Genomic DNA, 25,091 nt, shown 5'->3' on the forward strand with positions numbered 1-25,091 from the left:
TTTAAAAAGGGCAGTGTTGAGAGATAAAAAAAAACTACAGTTTAACAATACGAATTCTGCACATCTCTTCCCAGCCACGTCAGGAACATCGTCAGGTCTCCTTAATGTTATCTTGGTGTATAAGGGGTGTACAGAATTTTACACTGAAGAGTGTATGCATTTTCAACACCGATGTAAAAATCCGTACCTCCCAGATTATGTGCTCGGGGGCGATTGATGTTATGTAATTTTTTAAAGACACTTGTATTGAAGACCGTATGTCGACATGATCATGACTTTTTAGTTGTTTGCTAGGCGTTGGTTATATGTCATTGCCCCGTATCTCAGATCTTTTATTCTTTTATACTACATGTAAATGACTACTTTTAAATTAAAAGGGAAAAGCATTCACAACTTGAAACAAATCATACCAAACAGTACTAAATTTCAACTGTCGTACACTCACTTATATATGGATAAAAAAATATAACTTTTTCATTGTTGTTACCCCAACAATTAAGGTCCTATTGTTCTTTGTTTGTTAAATGAATGCGACTGTTGCCGTTTTTTTTACTGCCAATGAGCAGTTCGAGACACGAACGACCTACCCTTCTAATGCATTTGAATCCACCTGTGGGTTTTGTTGGTTTCGTGTTGCTTTATCCTTGGTTTTAAATATATCATTATTTTTACTTTAGTCGTGGTGTTGTCTTGTAATTTATTATACTGTGTATAGTTGTTAACTTCGTCTTTTGTTGAAATTTGTCTTATTGGCAATCATACTTCATCTCCTTATTTATACCATTTAATATCTTTTTCTCCCTTATGTACACATATAGAAGAAAAAACAAAACCAATTGTATCTAGAAAGTATAAGCAATTGTAGGGCATGCAATAACGTTCGATCGATCTTTAGTTTAATCTTTGTACATCATGATCATACCTATATTAGAAATTTGCTATTTTCTACACCTCAAAATCATATTATGGTTTCTACATTATTAAATTTAGTTTTTAGAATATTATCTCTGTGAAAAACAGTTTACTCATGCCTGAATAGTTTTCTTATCTATAAAAGTCGGCATTCGTAGAATTTTTTAAAATTCCACAATTAAAAATACTTATTTCTATGCATCTTGCAAGAAAATATAAAATCAATGAGAGAAGCAGACAATAAGCGCATCTGCAATAATACCCTGTTCAGTCATACTTTAAAACGTCCAAAGAATGCGGAAATAAATATTTTTCATAATATTTACAAAATAGCTTACCTTTAAGTGTCTTGACGCTGGCGTAATGATCGACTATCGGAATATCGATCATCACGTGGTAACAGATGTATACAGGGGAAGTGAAATCTAATTAACAGCTTATTTTAATAGAAGCTTTAATTGAGTTTTACATAACTGATGGAACTGTTAGGAGGTCATTGATCGTACATGCAACTAGCTCACACGTGATCGCTATTGCACATTGCTGACGTAAGTGTTTTTAATTTGCATGTGACTATCCGATCACACGTTCAGGTGTGCGGATTTATAATGGCTTAAAAAAATGGGTTTTTTTTTCTTGCTATTACTTTGATTTTATGTCTTACGTGGTAATTATAGAAGACCCATGCAAGTGTCGAGTAATTGATAAATGATTACGAATAAAATAGATAATAATTAAAATCAATAATAATAATGGCGAAAATTTTAATGGCAATACACAAAATTGTTTTCCAATACAATAAAGAAGCATAAATAATAAAAAATAATCGTTGGGTGGATTGGGAGATTTTATTCGATCTACTTTATCTATATCATGTGACGTCCACAGAAAGTGGATTGGAATATACTTGGAATGAAATATAGACAATAATGCTGTTCTTTCGATTTTTTGGTAAAATCTTCTAACATGTATTTTTGCATCAAATCTCAACGCTGCACTTGCGTATGCCCAGTTAAAATGTTAATCTTAATTTGTGTTTCTATCCGTTCATATAGCTTTATAGATATAGGAAGATGTGGTATGAGTGCCAATGAGACCACTCTCCATGCAAGTAACAATTTATTAAAGTAAACCATTATAGGTCAAGGTACGGCCTTCAACAAGGAGCCTTGGCTCACACCGAACAGCAAGCTATAAAGGGCCCCAAAAATTAATGTCCCTTTTAAAATTTTCCGGATTCATTTTTAATCATGGAATAATAATATAATCTAAAAATAAAATATCGCAATAAAAGCAGTAAAGACTTGCCATTGGGGAGTAGAGTTAATCCATCATTACATATGATCTAAAGCATGTAGGAAAAAGAAGTGTCGCTGATATTGAATATAAATGGACATGACTACTATTCCTGACCACCTGAGATCAATGACAGTCATCCGCGGTTCCAGGTGTGGTAGTGTTGTGTTCAATAGTTTTCTCTGAAATCTTGTGGACTGTTGTTGGTCTTTTCCTGGTGCTCCTTTTATAATGTTATTGTATATTTATCTTTGACTAATTGTTGTCTCTTGTAATAGCGACATGCATACTTATATAGATCTATATACATCCAAACCCACCCAAAGAGGGCTCTTATAAAAACTGTAAACTGTAAATATTTCAAAACATTGCGTTGTACATATCAAATCTTGTCAGTTATTATTAAGTCATTAAAACAAGAAATCATTACAAATCTTGTCGGAGCAACTAATGTTTCAAATATATAATTAATGTTCTCTGATCGATACCAAGTATTTACAAGTCCGTGTCAGCTGTCTGATATAATTGTGTAAAACTTGATTTTCTATGGCATTCAGACGGTCATTGGCCAACCAAAATACAACATGAAAACATCCGTTGTACAGATAAAAAGTATATTTAATCAAGCAACTCTCGATTTACTGTCATCCAATCTACGAAGCCAGAAGAATGCGACAGAATCAAATTATAATAAAGAATAGGACACGAAAAGTCTTTTAAATTAAAAGGAAAACGTCATTCTAGGCCTGAACGATTATTAAAAGAGACGGATTTATATATAGTTTTCTTGTTTTTGAATCCATTTGTTTTTAATATAATTATACTTGACTTTTGTGCACTTTAAACAGAGAAAGTTTCGAAAAAAATAATTTTTCAACTTGAGTAAAATTGCTCAATAAGCATACAAAATTCGAAGCCGGATATGTATCGTATCCTTTCAATCACAATTATTTACAAACATGGTATTGAAGCATTTGTGTCGTTTTATAAAACATTAAATCATCCAATCATATTCGTAGAATACATTTTGGATTAACGGCAAATAGGAAATCCTGTTTAAATATTTTGTAAGGATTCTAAATAATTTAACAAAACATAATGCTACTTCGGGTCAGATTGTAGTTTATAGATTGCTTCCTCATCTTAAAGATACTACGTTTTGGTCAAAACACTTTTTGGGAAATTACCTCTGCGATTCACAAAGAATATTGCACATTAAACAATAATCTAACAGTTAATTTGAAATTTGATAATTGCGTGGAAACAGAAACATAGCTGTTAAAACTGAATAGGAAAAAAATCATCGATAATTGAAAACGATTTTCTCTCATGCAAAGCTTAATTCACTCACTTCTGATAGAATGCATATTTTACACTTTAGAACTGTTCAAAGAACATTGACGCGGATGCAAAACTTTGAAGAAAAATAGATTTGTTGATGTACAATGCTATATATATTGATGCCATGCCAAAGTCAGACTTTAGAAGTTAAATGATGTAAGGTGTAATCCATTTGATTTGTAGGGTAAGGAAGAAATCTAGGAAGTTAGACAGTAAATATTTAGTTAAACAGCAAGATATGTTTGTGAAATTTGAGATGGCAAAGAACTGGCGGGAAAACATTATCGGACTCGAAAACATTTTCTTGTTCTTCATTTTGTCCATATAATGCTTCTATATTTTGATTTTCAAATCGAGAGAGAGAGAGAGAGAGTAAAAATCATTTCGACTATATAAAAGCCAACGGGAAAACGTTTAAAGTGATTAGTGGAACATTTTAAGCCATAAAGTTTTTGTTCTTTATATACTATATAGAAATAAGTATACAGTTGTTACACTAATCAAGAGAAATAAAACAGGGGATCGAATAAATTCCAAAAAGACTGAGTTAACCTTTTCTTTATTTATCTTTTTTCAAGAGGGTCCCTCCACTTCTGATTTTTAAGCTTCTTGTCAATACCAAAAACCAAGTAACGTTTTTTTCAAAAGGAAACCACCTCTCTTTATTTTTATATTGAAAAACGCATGAGATGTTATAGAATTTTCTATGGAAATATATCCCTTTCCGAACCCATTGTATAAAAAAAATCAACGTGTGGTTGCCGGTGATCTCAGAAGATGATTGGCTGAGTTTAAGGGTCTTAACCTCCTTCAACGGGCCATTAGGAATATTAAATTTGAAATCTTTTTTTCCCTCTATTGGGAAATTCCTGCTATAACATTTGTGAACTTTGTAGTTGATCATAACGTACTAAAGTTTAGTACCAAGGAAAGACATACATTTCCATTATACATATTTCGAATTGCACAATTCTCAACTCTTCCATCAATTCCCAAACGCAAGTTGTCAAGAGCATCCGCGAGACAAATATCCCTTTAGACTATTTATCATCCGTTATAAATTTTCTTGTTTATGCTTGTGACAAAAACTATTCCCCGTCCATTTCACACTTGTCTAGATAATTGATTTTGCTTGCTTTAATGGATAACTATGGCTTGGTCATTATCTGTCAGACCTATGACTGTTTACATCAAATAATCCATTCATCAAAAGTTTTCTAGCAATCATATGCGACTTGTTTGTGCAAGCGAAGAAAAGAAAAAAAAACATCCCAATAATTACATTCTTACTTTGTAACAAAGTTTTGGCGGATTCGTCTTGGATGCTACTTTGATTAATTCATTGGCCAAATGATCAAGCTAATTATTGCGACAGCTCATTTATCGATGCCATCATAACTTTCAACACGACATCGCTCCGTATTAGAGTAATAAAAGTGACAACTAATACTATCTGTATGGTATAATCCAATTGTATTCTATTAAGCAAACCTAACAGATAATTCCCGCTGGACATCGCTAAACAATTATCGGATGCACCGAATAATACCGAGGGCGATTTTATTTTATTTTGATTACTTATAAATAATACATGTGTTGAACGTGTAATATAAATGGCCAGCGATCTTTTTTATAAGATTTTTGATATTTTGAAACATTAAAGACTACATACAAAAACTGCAAAATTTTAGTTTTCTCGATTACTTTTTTTTTCATTTGTCATTTCAGGGCCGCCTGTTTTAGCTGACTATGCGGTATGGGCTTTGTTCATTGCTGAAAAGCGTACGGTGACCTATAGTCGTAAATTTCTGTGCTGTTTGGTCTCTGGTAAAGAGTTGTCTTATTGGCCAGCATACCACATCTTCTTGTTTATAAATATGGGGATAGTATAAGTTCCATTTTGAAAGCCTCCTTATGAATTTGAGATTTAGAACAATTTAAAAACAACCGGCTTCCTTTCCTTTTGTTTATCACGTGAGCGTAGATATTTAGTCTAAGATCAACGTGTTTTCAATTTAATTCTTACACACACCAGCACAGTGATTTTATACAGATATAACATAAATACCACCTGGGTGAATACAAATGCATAATTTGAACAACCAATGTCTTTTTTCAAACTTTAAACTGCATATTTGAAATACTCGACACTTTGAAAAGCATCAATAGAGAACATTGTTTAATCAGATAAGTAGAAATTGTCTATGGTCAATTTTGTTGAGAATATTAAACTACATACATGTATGTCATTTTAATGAAGTCAGACTGAGTGCTATTCTTAGGACTTACAGTTCACATGAACTGGTCTCGTATCAAAAGCGTAGGACACAAATTTTAGTATACACGACACGTGTTTCCGGAGAAACTATCTTCCGGTTCTTTCAAAGCCATTTCCGATAGAGAGAAAAAAACGAATATCTCTCGGGCTAAGTTTTAACAATCGTCTGGTAGTCAGAGTACAACATTAATACCAGACGAAATGTCAATATCCACAAATGACATGGGCATAAAAGAGTTTGATAAAAATAATAACATTAAAACAGATATTTTATGAACATGCAACATTTTGCCAAAATAATGTCAGTATTGTTGTAATGCTTTTGAAACTTTGGTTAGCTTTAAAAAGTAATTTAAGTTGTAACTTTATCTTCCATGCCATCACATTGATGTAGATTTATGCTGATGATGCGTAATTTCATATTATTTACTATATATATAGATTTACCAAAGAAGGTTTTGTCTAGTTAAACTGAAGCTTTCGCGTCAAATGAATAAGAAACTGGAAATATCCTTTAACTTTACGTTTTACTATATATTTAATTAATTTACAAATATGCAGTCCTCTCACTGAGGTTTCACAGTCAATGTTTGATGACTATGGTAATACCCTCTATTGCACTCAGCTTGAATTTGATATATATCTGTACATGTTATATTCTTCATTGTTTGGCTTACATCTTGACAAAGAGGGGGGTGATTGGTAGACAAACTATACATTACAATATAAGCAATTTAAATTTTCTTATTGTGAACTTTCCGTTTCTGTGCAGCAATATTCCAGCAGCGATTGCATGCATTACTGTCAACAGATATGATATTCTCGTGTTTGTACTCACAATAATACTTTTTAGAAGGATTGTAGCTTACATGAAGCTATTGATTGAACCAAAGCAACTTTGCACACTAGTTTTCGTGTAGAAAAGCCTCTACTGGCCTTGTTTTGTGCATATAGAGAAACATACACTGGACCCTCATTGATACCACTTTGCCATTTTAATACATTTTGTCGTTATGTTTTTGTCCCATTGACGCATACCCAACATCTCCATTTGTTCAACTACCACTGAAGGGCAATAAGTACACAATAAATTGTCCTTTGATTTAACCAATAAATCGTAGTCTTCGTTTTAATTAAAAGGTTTTGTTTTTCGTGTTTGTATTAATAAGTTGATAAAACTTTGATTTATATCCGTCACATTTCTTTGATCTTGAATCTAAAATATGTTAGGCTTGAAAATACGTAGTTTTTATGTCTAATATATTCTGCTGGAAATCATAATGATAATAATGAGTTGGGGAGTAGCAATTATTATTATATTAGGCCATGATACATAGTATCTCATATCTTCTCGATTTTGTTCTGAATCAGACACGACATGACAAACGTTTATAAGCTAACGATGTTAAAATCTATGATTTGAGCTTAGGGTGCAACTCTACGAATGTCACCGAGCGTAGGGAAAGGAAAACATATGTTGACCCTTTTATGCCAAAAGTCCCTTTTTATTGGTTAGAAATTAGAACACACATTGTAAACCATTCTGAATTAGTCCATGTGTATGCTCTTCGTGTCTCTAATTAGTATGAAAAAGTAGTACCATACATAAAACAATTTAGGTACATTAGACACACAACAATAAATCTCAAAAGATAAATGACTTAGCTAAAACGTAAAGACATGGAGGAAAGGCAAGACGTCAAGGCCAAACTCGGCAGAAAATTAGTTTTGAATGCTCTGATAATTAAGATACCAATAAGGACTAATTGGGATCATAAGCATATCTTGATTGATTTATAATGTTTTACAGTCTTTTTATTGGAAATTCTATAAGTAAGAAAGTGTCCATTTCAGAAAGTTTAGATCATCAAAGGGTTTTTATGAAAAGTTACCAGTTAATTATAAAACAAAAAATCAAATTTAAACAAAATGAGACAATACACAAATAAGAAGATTTGGTATGATTGTCATTTGGACAACTTTCCACTAGATATCAAATAACTATACGGTCTGCAACAATAAACAGAATCCTAGCTGCGTAGCATTCTGCAAGCTATAAAAGACCTCGTGAGATGACAAATGTAAAACAACCTTCGAATTACAGGTTCATGATTACGGACAGACATACAAAATATGGCGGGGTTAGACAAGTTAAAAAGGACAAATCTATTACCAACAATGTTTGATACCGCCTTATCATTTGTCATCCTTTTGAGTCCATTTTAAGAACAGGTGCTGCTGAAGCTATATTTCCCTGCTGTCCTGAAATGTGACCCTTTAACATTGTTATTCTCATCCGTTGTCACTTGTTTTGGAGTATACGCGTTCCCCCAGTGTTTTTTGTTGTTATTTTCCACCTTGATTTGTTTAGTCCTGATGAATTAATGATTCCCCCAGTTTTTTGTTGTTATTTTCCACCTTGATTTGTTTAGTCCTGATGAATTAATGATTCCCCCAGTTTTTTGTTGTTATTTTCCACCTTGATTCGATTAGTCCTGATGAATTAATGAGATTTGAACAAAGATTAACTACTGTTTCCTCCAACACGTTTTAGTCCATATGGCCTAGCTGCCATAAACCTTCAAAACTGGAAACTATTTCTCACGTTTGGAAGCCATATATATCTATAATTGTACGAAATCTTGAATTACATCCCATTTAATTTATACCCTAGGATAACATTGTAATAACTATACTACTTCTTTCAGTGCCTGGAAACGCTACTTCCTGTTCAAGCAAATTGCTTGGCAGCTTGTAATCATGTAATAGCCTCACTGTCGTAAAATTCGTGCGTTAAGAATTGATGACGTTGTTATTTCCTTGACTTAATACTGATAGTTTTACCTTGATGGGGTTCCTGATTAGTACAGGTTTTTATGAAAAAAGAGATCTAGTGACAACCAATCAAACATTTTGATGAACTTAAATTCTATATGTTATGTAGTATTAACCGAAATACTTTTGTTGCAGCAGCTATTTCTACAACTAGAGGCTCTCAAGAGCCTGTGTCGCTCACCTGTTAATGTGTTTACTGATGTCGGCCATCTTCGTTGGTAGGCGGGGTCATTAGACACTTTTTTTTAAAATAGATACCCTAGTATTATGATTGTGGCCAAGTTTGGTTAAATTTGGCCAAGTCGTTTTAGAAAAGATTTTGATACAAGTTACAAAAATGACGAAAAGTTGTTCAATATTGACTATAAAGGGCAACAACTCCTTAAGGGGTCCTCTAACAATTTTGATCATGCTGACTTATTTGTAGATCTTACTTTGCTGAACATTATTGCTGTTTACAGTTTATCTCTATCTATAATAGTATTCAAGATAATAACCAAAAACTGCAAAATTTCCTTAAAATCACCAATTTTAGGGCAGCAACCCAACAACAGGTTGTCCGATTCAACTCAAAATTTGTGAGGGGATATATCTTATTCTGATGGACATTTAAATCTTGAAAGATTTGCCCTAAATGTCTTAGTTTCAAAGATATAAATCAAAAACTGCATTTTACCACTATGTTCTAATTTTAGCCATGTCGGCCATTTTGTTTGGCAGGCTGGGTCATCGGACACATTTTTCAAACTATAAACCACAATGATAATTGTGGCCAAGTTTGGTTTAATTTGGCAAAGTAGTTTTGGAGAAGAAGATTTTTAGAAAAGTTACAAAAAATGACGAAAAGTTGTTAAAAATTGACTATAAAGGGCAATAACTCCTTAAGGGGTCAACTGACAATTTTGGTCATGTTGATTTATTTGTAGGTCTTACTTTGCTGAACATTATTGCTGTTTACAGTTTATTTCTATCTATAATAGTATTCAAGATAATAACCAAAAACTGCAAAATTTCCTTAAAATATCCATTTCACAGGCAGCAACCCAACAACAGGTTGTCCTATTCGTCTGAAAATTTCAAGGCAGATAGATCATCACCTGATCAACCATTTTACCCCATGTCAGATTTGCTCTAAATGCTTTGGTTTTTGAGTTATAAGCCAAAAACTGCATTTTACCCCTATGTTCTATTTTTAGCCATGGCGGCCATCTTGGTTGGTTTGACGGGTCACGCCACACATTTTTTAAACTAGATACCCCAAGGATGATTGTGGCCAAGTTTGGTAGAATTTGGCCCAGTAGTTTCAGAGGAGAAGATTTTTGTAAAAGTTTACGGACGACGGACGACGGACGACGGACGCCAAGTGATGAGAAAAGCTCACTTGACCTTTCAGGTCAGGTGAGCTAAAAATTGAGATGATATGTGGTTTTTTTTCTTCATTTAATTAAAAATTTTGCGTAAAGAAACAAAGTATTTCAATTTATGGTCAACCACAAACACGTTGAACTTAAATGAACGTGCTACTGTGTCGGCTCTTCAATTCAATGGAGAAAAGTTCTTCGGTTACAGCTACAAATAAAAAGAAGCATACAATTCTTAAATACATCCTAATTCTATTATAGCTTAGTTAGGATTTTTTCTATATAGTTTGTTCCCAACACTTGCTATTGGATTTGAATCATTTGCCATCGATGAATTAATACCGATATGCGAAGAGTTGTCGTCCAACCTTGTATTATTCTGTTTAGAGTTGATGCTGTTCCTTATTTTATCATGGATAGAGAGGGGTTGCAGGGACGGCTCCAGCCATTTCAAAAAGGTGGGTCCTAACCCAGGACAAAAAAAGGGGGGATTGGTTCCAACTACATGTCCCCATTCAAATGCATTGATCGTAAAAAAAAAGGGGGTTCCAATCCCCGGACCCCCCCCCCCCCCTGGATCCGCGCCTGGGGTCTGGTTTTGCAAAAATGAGTAGAAAATTAGAGATCACAATCCAGTGACCAAAGCAGAACAGTTATTACTGAAACAACCGATGGTTTAAACTTTACATTTAGGGTTTTATCACTCCCCATGTATTTACACCTCTTTTAAAAACTTCTGCTCCAAACTTTCACAGTGAAAATTTATTCATCGAAGAAAAGATCATTGTATATTGAATTTAAGTCTCACTATACAAAATTTAATCCTTGATTAGAGCGCTTCACTATGCAGGACATCCAATATGTTAAACCTTTGAATTTTGTTTAACGTATGATACATGTTTTTTTTTATTTCAAAACACACAAAAAAAAGCACAAAGGACTAAGTCTTGAATTTTATATTACCAGTTATCGATTACATGAAAGTAAGTTGTCATGACAATAAAAAAAAGATGACACAATAGTACAATTTGAGAGCTTCCTGTCAAAATCACAAGCAAATAGACAACTGAATACCAAAATTAGCATGACGCGTTTTCATATAAAAATAATTAAATCTGTTCTTTCTCCCACTATGTCGCTATTGCTATTTGCGCATTACGTGAATTATTTTTCAATGTACTTGCAAAACGACCATTATTATGTCAAGGCTTACAATGAAATGAAAATAAAGCAACATGGAAGTGTTATTGACAAGGAATTAAATCGCTATAAGGAACAGTACAAATAGCTACTCATTACACCTCTAAAGAGAAGAGCTGATGGAAGATCTGAATGCTTTAACCCTGGTATTTATTTTATAGTTGTTGTTTTAACAAATGTAACCTGTGAAGTAGTACAGGAGTGTTCATGAAGAAGCTTAATGAATTCCACAGAATGCTGATAATGATAAGTGATGTTTTGTGGTAAAATTCAACCCGAAAATGATTCCAGTATCTAACATGAAATTGATATGCATTAAAAAATACAAAAAATGTTAGAATAATGATAAAAAATGGCAACAGAAAACCTATAGAGTTCATATATGGCTAACTTGGAGGAAGAACCTTGACAGAAATAATAGAAACAAGTCCTAATAACAGCAATAAACTGATATTAATAAAATTGATAACAATAATGATAGTAATAATAATAATTGAATAATCATTTTTTGATGAAATTTAAAAAAAAAACACAGTAATAATGACAATAGTATAAACTTACAACAAAACAATCTAATAGAAATAATGATATATCAAAATTTAAAAAAAACGAAATAGTAATAAAGATAATGGGAATGATGACAAAATTGTTTTAAATTACAAACACAACAACAAAATAATTATAGTAATTATTGTTATTATCAAAGATAAATAAAGGCAACAGTAGTATACCGCTGTTCGAAATTCATAAATCGATAAAGAAAAAACAAATCCGAGTTACAAACTAAAACTGAGGGAAACGCATCAAATATAAGAGAACTACAACACAACAGAAACACAACATTGAAATGTAACACACACAGAAACGAACTATAATATAACAATGACCATAATGATAACAGAGACATAAAAAACAACCTTTATAAATCACATTGCAATGGTATTACTCGTCGCTAGTCAGCATTTTTGTCAGTTTTGTTTTTTCTGTTTGTTTGTCTTATTTACTTTGAGAATGTGTGACTCCTTCATTTGTTTTCTCTAAGTAACTATAGCTTTATTAACTATGTGTTTGCTTTTATTATACATTTGTATTGTATAAGTTCTGAGAGGAATTATTATAAGATGTACATTGTAGTAATACATTTTTGTGTCCAATCCTATTGCTTGATTATTACAATAAAGTATTTACAAAACAAACACGTCTCTTATAACATTGATACCAAGTTGCAATATACATTTAAACCATTGTGGTGATGTCAGCCTATTCATTTACCGTGGATTCTTTTTCTATAATCAACGCTTCCTAAATCCGTCGCTGAAATGGACTCACCAGATTATATTCTATTGTTTCCTTTGTGTGTCTAATTTCATTTCGGGCTCATGGTTTCTTTTTCAAGAATCAACGCTTATCCATTGTATCTATATCACATATCTAATAACTCACGTTAGTGTTAAAGTACTACATTTTTAAAGTTGAGTCAAAGATTGTGCTAGTGTTATTTGATAAGCAGTTGATGCTCTACGCACAAAAGCAAAGGCAAATGGTGTCTAAACGGGATTAGGAATGAAGAGCTAAATTAGTAAGACATCAAAAATGTAGTTTTAGCAACACATGATCATAGTTAAATGCAGTCAAAACCGGATTCGGTATATTTAGAGCTAAAATTGACATCTGAAATGGTTTTTTTTAGCAACACTTGATTATTTAATATGTCAGAAATAATAGACTTATCGATCTCGTTACATAAAACGTTTTACAAATATAAATAAATTATGAATGACAGCAAACACGCAATATTTAAAAACACAAGTTGTGCTTTCAACATACCAGTAACGTAAGCTCGATCGAATCCTCACATGGATTTACAATTGTCGCGAGCAACAGGTTAAGTTACTGCAAAGGAATTTCATATCAATCTCATTTATTATTCAAAATCAGTTTTTGAACTTGACTTCTTCAAAGCTATATAATAACTTATTCTTGTGAGAGACAGATCCTACTTTTTCCTTTCCTGACTAATGTATGCAGTGTAGAATATGTTATGCACACTCACAGTTTTTTTTATATTTCTGAAGGCATAGTTGTTTTCCGATGATTCCCGTTCTTTGGAATGTGCAGTAATGTTGTCTCGTTGATATTCTGACATACCGTACAGTAAGAAAAATTTGGTGGTTATGAAAATCAAATAAATAATAATAATACAGACTAATTACAAAAATCAAAACTATTATAAATTATTTGAGCTTTGAAATTGTATTGATATTTCACTAAAAAATGCATTAGAACCGGTCAATCTCAATCTAGTCGAGTAATTGAATAAAAAAACCTGAATAAACATAGCAAAATACCATAAAATGCATCTGAAAAAGAGCTTTTTTTTTAAATTTAGATTTTACCTACATGTGTATCGTAAGTGCTGTCTGTAAAGTTCGAATCCATTTATAAGGATTTGTCCAGATTCCCTGTTTCAAGGTTATATGATATAAAGTAGGAATTTATATAAACAGCCATCGAGATCAATCTAAATCAAGGACCTATGATATTTGTTTTTATCTGGTTGCCAATCTCATACATGTCGATGGTTTAATTTTACATGCTCAACATGTTATAAAAATGTCTTTATAAAGCTTGACGTCGACAAATGAAATATAAAAAAGTCTGTTCCTATGGAAACGTTATTAAATATAAGATTATTCATACTGAATTGAAACAATTTATATCAGCAAAATTATTTTATATATATGACTTATTCGAGATTAAATATAAAGTCTTGTAATAAGAAGGCACTAGAAAAAGTAGAACAAAATGTATTTAACATTTGTAACGGATTATTGAGTTTTTTCGCCAAGTACAAAATGTAGAACATTTTACACGCCACTCATTGATGTCTTTATATCTTTTAATATATTTGTGTAACTAGACTGAAGCTATTAATAAAACTAGGTTAATTCTTTTGATTTATGTGTTGAAGTTAATTACAAATTCTTTGGAACTGACATCTTAAATCTATTATAAGTAGTCAGAAATTATTGACAAACAGTTTGTTTATTTTCAGTATTCGATAGCCGTCTTTTCAATGTGTAATAGTCAAGAAGGCAACAACGCAGATTATAAACCATAATATACGTGGTATCATATGACCAGAACCAACCTTCAAAGACTGCAACCAAATGAAACAATAAATCAGGAAAACCGGAATTCACTCATTCCCGTAGCCAGGGGGGTTCTCACTACAGAAATAAAAATAAAAAATACTTGATCAAACTAGAACTTAACACAACATCAAACCAGAACTATAGACAACAACTGACGTTAGTTAGGAACAAACGCAGGGAGTAAAGTAATCCACCTACATCTCAGACAGGACAATCACTGTTTTTGAGCAGGGATGAAATTAGTCTATACCTTGGACTAGTGTATGTCCCCAGTCTACACATAATGAAATAATGTCCTTTGTTATCTGCATTTTTTATTCCATGAAAATATGGTCGGTTTAGTCCTGAATTTGATAACCAATATAAACATTATTTGGCAGCAGTCCTTTTGCGCAGGGGCAAGCAAATGCAGTGTGTTAAACGTTTCCACGTGCGCCAACCTTTACACTAACATGAACCCGGCAGTATTGTAACACGAAGTTGGAATAAAGATGAAGACTTTGTGCAGCTTATGTAAAATGTCTATGATTGGAGATGTTTTCACAGATTTAACATTCAAGTGTTAACTTGTTTGAAATGTCATTATCTATATTCAAATACATAAAAAAAGGAGGAAATCATTCATGTGTAAATTGGCGTAATCGATTATTTTTGGCGCAATTGATACTATTCACTGTAAAAACTAGTGGCACAAACTCATTTTTGGCGCAAACGGTTTTAATTTTAAATAATTATGATATACAGAGGTTGCCATGGTTTTAGATTAAAAAAATACATGACATTTAATATTTGCGGAATTTAAGTTATGAGACGGTCAATTTAGAATTGCTAAGAATTTTTTGATTTCAGAGAGCTACTTATCTCATCCGTATATGGAAAGACAGAAATTATATGTTCAAGGTAATCTTTTCTCGAAGTTCGATAAACTTTTAAGACCAAATCATATTTTGCACAATTAAATGTTTTGAAGGTCGGAATCTGTTGTTATTTTATGGGAAAATGGGTATTAAGATCTTTTCTGATAACAACTGTAGACTAGCCAAGGCCAGATAAAAAGAAATCGTAAATGGAAACTTAAACCCGATAATATAAAAAAGAAGATGGGGTATGATTGCCAATGAGACAACTGTCAACAAGACCAAAATGACACAGGCATTAACAACTATAGGTCACCGTACGGCCTTCAACAATGAGCAAAGCCCATACCGCATAGTCAGCTGTATTTCATTATATTTATTTGCTAATTGCGTCACGAATGGTACTAGCTGATGTAAAAACATTATACTTAAAAATAAAAAAATAAAAAAAAACTATTTGGAATGAGGTCTGCAGAAACCATTTGATTTAGAATAGAAAACGTGCATTTGACACATATACAATACCGGTATAAGCTTTAATGGACATCAAATTATAACATGATGGAAAACTTAAAGTTGATCAATATATAAATAAATTATAAATGATATTCACAGATTTGTCACATCGTCGCTTTCAATATCTGTTCAATCTATAACGAGGCTACCGTGTAATTTAGATGATATTGTTCGATAAAAACAAGCTATTATAGCTAGTATAGACAGTAAAAATTATCTGCACTAATGTTTCATGGAGTAATATCAGCAAATGTAAGTCCTCATTTAGAGGGTATTTATTTTTGTATAGAGTTTTGTCCAAGGTTGTTAATGTTCAAATTTAAAAAAAAAAGTCAACGACGATATAACATGCTTGTAATTTAGTACGCCTGGAATTCGTTTCGTTTTCATCACCAGTGGCGCTCTAATAAAAACATATGGAAGGTCAAATCAATAACGAAGTTGATGAAGGGCATGGAAAATTCAAAAAAAGTTTTTCAATGCGACATATCTTGCTACGTTTTTCTGTGCTTGAGGATAAAAACCACTTTGAAATTAACTACCTGTAAGTAAAAACATCTACACGTTGGTTGTACAAACTCATTCAAGATAGCAGGTTTAATGTTTATGCCAAATGCTTGCTTCGTCTAAACGACTCAAAAAATGGCACTCCAATATTTTTGTAATGTTTTATTCTCTCATATCATTTATTAAGTGAATTATAAAAATGTATATAGAAAAATATTGTTAACCTTTATTAAAGTTTTGCACTGTCCTTCTAATTTGTATTTGTTACAAGTCACTGCATATATGCAAAAGAGATTGGTTGTGGTGCAGTTGCAAATGAACAAGACGGTTACCAATAACATGTAATAAAACAATATAACCATACAAGTTATCTTCATTAAATTTATTCAATCAAATTTTGATTTTAAAGTAATAGTCACTATCTCTTTGAATTGTACATTTGAAAACAAAATCATTTTAGCAAAATTTGGTTCCGCCTACCTTAAGCAGGCAAAATAGCGAATTTTCTTTTTTGTCTGTGTCCATTAATAGCAACTGCCTGAGGCAGTATGTTAGACTTATAAACGCCAGAGGTTCCTTACTTGGGACATGCGCAAACATTCAGTGGGCTTCAACATGCATGATTCAGCTTTTCATAACCAAAAAAATGATCCTAATTCCATTTTCATTATCTAGCGTAATAAACATCAGCATACATTGCATTTGATTTGAACCATGCAGAGTAATAATTTTTGACATACATTAGTTTTCAGTTAACTTCTAAAAACATTTCTGAATTACTTTCCTTCTTCTTTTTTTTATGTCAGATTTCAAAAACCTATCTGGAAATGTAATGCAATCCAATTTGTAAAAGTAATAAGGGTGTTAAATATACAGGTCTGCATTAATTGTCAAACTATTTATGTACAATTAAAAAAAAAATCAACTAGACACATACATATGTCTCTGATTTAGCTATATAAAATGACATTATAAATACTTAATGAATTTGAAAATAGAAGCAAAAGGATATCCGTGATCAATTTGTTCCTCGTCCATTGAAGAAAAACATATCGGGTAGGTGTTGGAATTGGTTTTAAATTACGTAATTATATATTATATAACTACGGAATTGTTTCATTTTATTGTTGAATTGAAATCTATTTTGACATTTTAAATTATTAAGCGTTAAAAATCTGTTCCGAATGGATCTTTGAATGTCAAATATTTGTTCTCTCTCTCTCGGTAAAATGTGTGTTTCATTTTTCTCCTCGATTCTTTTTATTCCGGCGTGCACATACATCTTTAGAAGTTATCAAATGCAAAAAGTTCGTTTAAAGAATTGCTACAGACAATTAATTTTGTTATCATGTACATGCAGGTAAAACATAGTACAACTCTCTTAGCACACTAACAATTCAAGACAGACTTGGATGGCCCGGTTGTGAAAATATATAATTTCAATCAATGCCGGATAAAAAAAATACGTTTAGAGCAGTAAAAACTTTGGAAATAGTTTCAAGCTTCGTAAAGTATATTGTCAGGGATACATGATATGCTTGCCAAGAAGACAACTTTCAATAAGAGTTAATATGAAGTGGTATTAAGCAACTATAGCACTATGACTGTCATCACATTTTGTACCTTTCCAGCACTGTTAGAGTACAAATGTATTTCCCTGATGCATGGTCGACGCTTCATATTTTATATGACCTCTTTAAAAATAGCACAGAATGCAAATATTAAATTTATACTTTAAAAATATGCAATATGTGTTTAATTAAAAGCTTCAATATTGAATGTACTTTTAACAATTGTATTACTCTGGATAGAGTACTGTTTGTGATGTTAGTTGAGATGTCTAACTGGATAAACAAAACTTGATATTAAAAAAGATGATATGATATGATTTTCGTGCATTAACATATGATTCTGGTATATCCTTCATTCGTCATACTCGTGACTAAGAGTCTGAGAAATCCTATCTTTTTAACGTCAGTGTGAACGTATTATAACCAAAAGGGTATAAACTAAGCAGCAAAACTACCCAATGCCATATTTGCCCGAGAGTGTGCTGCGTTTTAAGTTCATTTTCAGTTAGCGAGACTGGTAATTTAATTTTAGTTCACATCAAATTGAAAATATGGCTAGGACTTTAACTTGATTTTCATTGTTCAGCACCCTGTTAACCAATATTGATAGTGTAGGTGTACGCTTTTGATGATATAACTCACATTAGATTAAATTATCTTCAAAATTATTTATTTTATGACGTATTGAAGTGTTCTCTCGGCATTTGCAAATGGTGAAAGTGTACTATTCTGTTTACTTTGAAAAATCAAATAAAATGAACATTATATAAATTGAATGCATCCAAAGCGCCTTTCTGGAATGCAAAGAGCTGAAAGCCAAGGATGAATAAAAACCAAACCAGCCGAAGAACGTTATGACTAATAAGTCTAAAAAAAAAAGACTTACAAATTCAAATCAAATCCATTCATCTAAGGCTGACTTTGACTGAGGAAGTTGGATCACAAATTTAGTCAGTAATAATTTACCAATTCATAAACCGATAATTTTTATTATTGAAAATAGTTTGAACCTTTTAAAATGACAGCAATAAATATATTCATGATAAAGGTAAAAAGAAAAACCAATGCTCCACAAAATTAATGACGACATTTGATAAGATAGATTTATATTTATAGACAAAACATGCGTCTTGTGTACACAATTTAAAGCCTGGTAACTTTGATGAGTTTTATTTTGGTTATCAAATCGACTTCATTTAATACTATGCCATTTTTTCAAGTATAATAACATTAACCGTTCCACCTTTACTGCACCAGATGCGTATATTGACAATAAATGTCTCTTCGGTAATGCTCGAAGAAAAAATAGACTAGAGCTGATCACACCAAATGGACCCAAAGTATAACCAAATACGGATAAGGACTTGTACATGTATGAGAAAGATAAGTGGTAACATGTGAAACGCGTGTACTTTTAAAAATCGTCACTGTTATAGCAAATATGAAAAAAAAATCTGAATCCAAACCTCGACTTCAATAATTTAATGAAAGTTTAAAACCATTATTTGCTGATGATACAGATCTGTGTAGAACTTCTGGGAATAGCATATTGTAAATTATTCATTGACTTCAATATTTAAACAATTCCTGGTTTCCAATCGAGATTAATTACAAGTATGTCAGCAGTACTGCCGGCGAAATTTCTTGGAAATCGGAAATGTAGCCTGACTGTATAAAGCAGACGAAACAGCAAGTGAAAGAACCACCACAATGTAAAGGTAATTGGAGCCACTGAGTTTATCCATGATAGTAAAATAAACTCATCATAGATTCCAGGATTGAAAGTTAGTACTTGCGCCAGACGAGGGTTTTTTCTATAAAAGACTCATCAGTGACGCTCCAATCCAAAAAAAAAAAAAATTAATTAAAAGGCCAAATAAAGTATGAATTAAGAGCATGGAGGAACACAAATCCCTAAAAGTTTTGCCTAATACAGCTAAGGTAATTGCTTTATATTATTGACCATTTCTTTAAAAGTCCGTGTATAATAAACACATGCATTTTCTCTTATATTCTGTAATAGTCCAGCCCTGGCATCAGTGACTTTTTTCTGTCAGTGACAACAACACATTTTTTTTTTAATGAGTCACTGAGGCCAGTGCTGGACTAAGTCTGTAACTGTTCACGAGTTGATGCTTTCTTTTTAGATGATTTTTTTTTATTTATGTCTAACCGATACCAACATTAAAACTACGACCAGTATCGTTTCATTTCAAAAGTAATCAATACGTTCCTCTATTTATATTTTACTAGGACACTCCGATTCTAAGAAAACCAACAATTAAATATAAATATAAAATTCGTACAAAAACAACGAATAATCATAAATACATAAAGAAAAGATAAAAAATAATGTTGGATATCAGATTGAAGCCGATATCAGAAAAATACAACAAAACAGTACCGAGAAAACATGACTCATTAGACTTTTGACACTTCCTTCAGTGTTTAGGTGACTAGTGAGCTGATAAATAAACAGCTCATAAATTAACCAAAGAAAATATTCGATTTTTAAAGATAATTTTATTGTTTTAGAGATGAAATCCATTTTCAAACGTCTCTAACGGGAAACATAAACACTAAACTGTTGAAAGCAATATCTTAAATATGAAAACAAAATACACGTATATATGAATTACATACAAGGAAATATGTTCCTGACGGGATAAAGCAATATCCAATCAAAGCGTTTAGATAAATATTAACATACTTAATCCTGTTAGAATATAAAAAACAGGATTAACAAGAACTAAACAATATTCCCAAGAAATTACTATCGAGCAACAAAGCTTTTATCAGTAATTTCATTTTGAAATACTCTGAAGTGTCTCTTTTATGACGATGAAGTAAATAATTCATACCTCACAGATCTAGACCAATAAATTTTTTTAATCATATCTAAATTAAATTTGGCAAATAATTGTAAGATTTATACATTTTCACAGTAAAAACTTGTAAACCGGAAAATTATGATAATATTATAAAGGGAAAATTATCGAAATGCAAAATAGTGTTTTTAAAGAATATGTAGCTCTCAGCTAATATTTATACTTTTTAAAGCTCAATTTCAGATAGATCTATATTTTATATGCATTCCAAAAATGACATCGTTGATCTCCCTACATACAATTTGAATCGAAGCTGTTGAAATCATTAGTTTAAACATATTTTTTTTTTATAGTTGATATGGAAATAAGTTTCCACTTTGCAGGTGCGAGTGCTGCCTTGTAGCGGCATTAGCCTGCTCTTTTTCGAAATCTACAAGGGTGTCTTTTACGTGCAAGAGATACGGCTCAGCACGGGTCAGCCATTTATCGCCCCCTTCCGATGGACTATCATCGTTTCCTCGAGACCATACTCGAAAATGGTGTCAAGGGAGTGCCGAAAATTCAGTCCATCATTAACATCGTAGACTGCACTATAAAATTGAGAATGGAAATGGGGAATGTGTCAAAGAGACAACAACCCGACCATAGAACAAATAACAACAGAAGGTCACCAATAGGTCTTCAATGCAGCGAGAAATTCCCGCACCCGGAGGCGTCCTTGACTATGCCCACTTGAGCTATGTGAAATATAGCTTTCATTGTTTGGGTACTGCATTTTCTCATCCCCTTCACTTTGCACAAACTCGTTAAGTGGGTAAGATTTGTGCAGTCGCTCTCCTTTAATTGTCACTTATAGGCAAGCGACTGCTTATGACAGTAAAAGCTCATCTGACCCACTAAACGCGTCCCTGTGATCTATGTGCATTCAAGCTCTTGACGTTATTCTAATATGTAATCTTAATTACAAAATCATCTGAGATGCTAAATTGTTTTTATAGATTGTAATTTTGCCTCTATTTACAGGTTTATACAGCATAAAATTTTCAATTTCAAATTGAGTTTATTAGCAATTCTTTGCTCACGGATATATTTGTACGATAAATTTTCATGCAATTTTCTGTACGACAAAACGCAAAAACCTATAATTACAGGAAGTTTATTTGAATTTGAAAATAAAGGTATAATTGTATACCTTGTCAAAATGATGGTTTGTTGAGAATAAAGATATATGCAGACTGAAGTCACAGTCATAGAAGGTATTGCAACATACCTGTAACTAGAGGCTCTAAAGAGCCTGTGTCGCTCACCTTGGTCTTGTGGATATTAAACAATGGACACGGATAAATTCATGACATAATTGTGTTTTGGTGATAGTGATGTGTTTGTAGATCTTACTTTACTGAACATTCTTGTTGCTACAATTATCTCTATCTATAATAAATTTAGCCCAGTAATTACAGTGGAAAATATTTTCTAAAAATTTACAAAAATTTATGAAAAATGTTAAAAATTAACTATAAAAGGCAATAACTCCTTAAGGGGTCAATTGACTATTTTGGTCATGTAAACTTATTTGTAGATCTTATTTTGCTGAACGTTATTGCTGTATACAGTTTATCTCTATCTATAATAATATTCAAGATAATAACAAAAAATGGCAAAATTTCCTTAAAATTACCAATTCAGGACAGTAACCTAACAACGAGTTGTCAGATCCATGTGAAAACATCAGGGCAGATAGATCTTGACCTGATAAACAATTAAACCCTGTCAGATTTTCTCTTAATGCTTTGGTTTTTGAGTTATAAGCCAAAAACTGCATTTTACCCCTATGTTTTATTATTAGCCGTGGCAGCCATTTTGTTGATTGGCCAGGTCACGCCACACATTTTTAAACAAGTTACCCCAAAGATGACTGTGGCCAAGTTTAGTTTAATTTGGCCCAGTAGTTTCAGAGAAGAAGATTTTTGTAAAAGATTACTAAGATTTACGAAAAAATGGTTAAAAATTGACTATAAAGGGCAATAACTCCTTCAGGGGTCAACTGACCATTTTGGTCATGCTGACTTATTTGTAAATCTTACTTTGCTGAACATTATTGCTGTTTACAGTTTATCTCTATTTATAATAATATTCAAGATAATAACAAAAAACAGCAAAATTTCCTTAAAATTACCAATTCAGGGGCAGCAACCCAACAACAGATTGTCCGATTCATCTGAAAATTTCAGGACAGATAGATCTTGACCTGATAAACACTTTTACCGCGTCAGATTTGCTCTAAATGCTTTGGTTTTTGAGTTATAAGCCGGCTTATAACTCATAACTTATGACTCCTAAAGGGGTCAACTGACCATTTTGGTCATGTTGACTTATTTGTAAATCTTACTTTGCTGAACATTATTGCTGTTTACAGTTTATCTCTTTCTATAATAATATTCAAGATAATAGCCAAAAACAGCAAAAATTCCCTAAAATTACCAGTTCAGGGGCAGCAACCCAATAACGGGTTGTCGAATTCATCTGAAAATTTCAGGGCAGATAGATCTTGACCTGATAAACAATTTTACTCATGTCAGATTTGCTTTAAATGCTTTGGTTTTCGAGTTATAAGCCAAAAACTGCATTTTACCCCTATGTTCTATTTTTAGCCATGGCGGCCATTTTGGTTGGTTGGCCGGGTCACGCCACACATTTTTAAAACTAGATACCCCAATGATGATTGTGGCCAAGTTTGGTTTAATTTGGCCCAGTAGTTTCAGAGGAGAAGATTTTTTGCAAAAGTTAACGACGACGGACGACGGACGCCAAGTGATGGGAAAAGCTCACTTGGCCCTTCGGGCCAGGTGAGCTAAAAAACGAAAAAAACCCAGTTTTTCCATTCTTCTTTAGATTCTTTAGATTTCACATCTGACCAAATTTTAACAAAAATCGGCGGGAAACTACACGGTAAAAAAAAAAAAAAAAAAAATCATGCATTTGCATCTTTTCGCACACCTCGGAAAACAGATATAGATATAATATGCAGACACTACTAAACTAGCTTGCTGGTGAAAAGGGAAACGTAAAATTGAGATCGAAAACAGAGAATATCTCAAAGAGACAACAATCCGACCAAACAGCAGAAAACAGCCTAAAGCCACCAATGGGTCTTCAACACATTGAGAAAACTTCAACAACCGAAGGCGGACTTCATCTGGCCCCTTTACAAAAATTATAATAGCATACCGATTTGTTTTTAAATTTTTTGTTTAAAAACAGGCATACTTAGTACAGAAGTCAATTTCTGGACGTCTAGTAAAGACTGATAATAATGTTTTTCAAAACTGCTATAGATAGATGCTTTTCAGGACAGATTTAGCATTGCTAGACAAAACGGCCTTGTATCTTCTGCTGACAGGATGCAAATATTTGTTTGTTAGATAAAGATACATATATTGAAGTCAATATTATATACCAACATACTATATCAAAGTTGTCTGTCAAAACATTTATTGTGTACCAACAGATTATTAAAGTTGCTTGTAACATCAAGGCATGTGATTCAAACTTCAAAGAAAAAATAATATTTATAATGTAAGTCGACCCTAGGTACACATGTATAGACATTAGTTTTTTCCATGAAGTCTGTACATGTAACTTTCTGTATACGACTCGTCATTAATTCATATGTTTGTTTCATCACAAACAATGGCCTTTATTTATTAAATTCCTTCTTCGATTCCGATTTATTTTTCTCTCGGATTAATATTTCATAAAATTTCATTTTTTTTTCTTATTTAAATCATCAAAATCATACGTTTAGTTTTTTTTTATCACACATTATATTAAACATCTGTGCACCTTTATTTTTGCGTAATTGATGCATATTTCTGTTCCTAGATATGATTTGTCATTAAACGAATACATCGATTACACATTGCAGTCAACTTTGGATTGCTTAATCAACATTTATAATCAACAAAGATGGCGCAATTCAAAAACAAAACATCTTACCTTAAATCGTTAGACGAGTCTGTTAATGGAAGAAATTGCCGCGACACATGAAAATGATCACATACACAGCTTAAAGCATACCAATTAAAACGGCATCTTCGTGTTGGGATATTATAACACACATCGGAAAGTCGATATTCCTACTGCTAAAACAAGCTGAAAAGCCGATCATTGTCAGTCTGGTAAAATCAATTGATTTGATAAAAGGTCACCGACAATCATGTCTTTAATCCAGTTGTTATATCTTTGATACATACATTTGATATATTGCATTGCATTGCTATATGCAATTCATATATTAGAACTGAATCTACAGGTGTTCACTGTAATACATCGATATAGATGCTTAGCATATACAATACCTGTTAATAGATGGGGATTTAATTGGAACGTTTTATTGTCAGTTCGCACAATCCATTTTGCAAAATGTATATTAAA

The 25,091-nt window shown here is 32.3% G+C and overlaps 1 protein-coding gene across 2 annotated transcripts in view; it reads right to left on the bottom strand.

Moving 5' to 3' along the window:
* The window catches only part of LOC139520423 (1-phosphatidylinositol 4,5-bisphosphate phosphodiesterase epsilon-1-like), a 153,828-nt gene that overhangs the window by 111,515 nt on the left and 17,222 nt on the right, over positions 1 to 25,091 (bottom strand). The window contains exon 1 of one of the 2 annotated variants that reach the window (XM_071313020.1): positions 24,654 to 24,806. The exons of the other annotated variant lie outside the window; for it this stretch is intronic. The gene's annotated coding sequence lies outside the window, so the exon portion shown is untranslated. Of the gene's footprint in view, positions 1 to 24,653; positions 24,807 to 25,091 lie in introns of those variants that run through there. 2 annotated transcript variants of the gene reach the window in all.

The sequence above is a fragment of the Mytilus edulis genome, chromosome 4 (assembly GCF_963676685.1).
Source record: "Mytilus edulis chromosome 4, xbMytEdul2.2, whole genome shotgun sequence".
NCBI lineage: Eukaryota > Metazoa > Mollusca > Bivalvia > Mytilida > Mytilidae > Mytilus > Mytilus edulis.